A 1,456-nucleotide genomic window follows, 5' to 3' on the forward strand; every position below is an offset into this window, starting at 1 on the left:
CAGGTTCACAAAGCCACGTGGGCACCCCGGGCAGGTTCGCAAAGCCACGTGGGTGCCCAGGGCAGGTTCGCAAAGCCACGTGGGTGCCCCGAGCGGGTGCGCGAAGTCACGCGGGCGCCCCTGGGCGGGTGCGTGAGGCCGCGTGGGCGCCCCGGGCAGGTTCACAAAGCCACGTGGGCACCCCACACCAGGTTACCCCGCAGCTTCCTGAGGGCTGGCTGCCCGGTCTGCACTCTCATCCCCTGGAGCGGGGGTCGGGGGGGATGGGAGGGGCTGACATGTGACCAGGAGTCGGGCAGGAGCAGGTTCAGTCCGCCGCCCGCTGGTTCCTGGCGCCCAGAGCTTTAAGGTTTCAACTCAGCGGGTCCTGGCGACCCCGAGCCACCTGGGCACCAGTGCCTTTGGGAGCTTATACCTCGAGTCGATGAGAACATAGAGAAAAACCATGTGCGTGAGGCTGTGACTCCCAAGCGGAATAGGAGCCCCAGTCCTTTCCTGGTGTGTGATGGTCGAGGTGGAATCAGAGGGTTGCTGTGTGTTCCGTGTGCAATTGTCTGCTCTTCCGCCTTCCACCGCCTGTAATTTAAGACCTTCCAGACTTCCCTCCTGCCAGTGGGTCTGTGGTGTGGTGTGTGTACGTGTGGTGTGTACGTGGTACGAGTGTGTGTATGTGTGTGTTGTGGGTGTGAATGGGGATGTGGCTGTGCATACGTGTGGTGTGTGTGTGGTATGTATACACGTGGTGAGTGTGTGTACATGTGGGTATGCATGTGTGTAGGTGGTACATAGTGTGTGTGAATGTGGCACATGTATGTGTGAGTGTGTGGTGGGTGTACATGTGTGTACGTGTGGTGAATGGCACCGGTGCTGGAATAGCAGGTGGAAGCTCTCTCTCCCTCGTTCTTCCTCTTTGAAATCAATAAAAATAATTTTTTAAATCAATTTTTAAAAACTCTGTGGAAGAGGCTTTTGCAGCTAAGGAAACAGCCCGGGTGGGGGTGGGGGCTGGCCGACCTCCTGGGGTCACCGGCTGGTCTGCGTCCTGAGCCCCGGGTGCCAGGTCCCTGAAGATTGGATGTTCGCTGTGGGTGCAGGAGCTATTGCCGCGCCCGCAGGGGGAGTGGGCGCGAGGGGAGAAGGTGGTTTGGACGGAAGTCTGTCACGTGTGTGAGAGGAGCCCGTGGGCAGCAGCCCTCCTGGCCAGTCAGTGCTGAGGCCCAAGGTGGCCTGGCGTCTCCTGTCCTGCCCTGCCCCAGAGGGAGTGTGTGTGTGTGGGGGGGCTCTGACATCCGCCCAGGCCATCGATGCGGGAGCTCGAGGCTGTCGGACGGTTGGTGCTGCACCTGCTCACCTGTGTCCGTACCTGGGCGGCGTGGTCCCTCCCCGGACACCTCTGAGCCCGGGCTGGGCAGGGAGACCCTCCTTCCCTGAGACGGACCAGCCCTGCTGCCTCCCC

The 1,456-nt window shown here is 61.2% G+C and overlaps 1 protein-coding gene across 1 annotated transcript in view; it reads left to right on the forward strand.

Moving 5' to 3' along the window:
* The window catches only part of TPO (thyroid peroxidase), a 16,863-nt gene that overhangs the window by 8,581 nt on the left and 6,826 nt on the right, over nucleotides 1-1,456 (forward strand). The gene's annotated exons all lie outside the window — the stretch shown is intronic.

This window comes from Myotis davidii, unplaced genomic scaffold, assembly GCF_000327345.1.
Source record: "Myotis davidii unplaced genomic scaffold, ASM32734v1 scaffold1395, whole genome shotgun sequence".
NCBI classification, from domain to species: Eukaryota; Metazoa; Chordata; class Mammalia; order Chiroptera; family Vespertilionidae; genus Myotis; species Myotis davidii.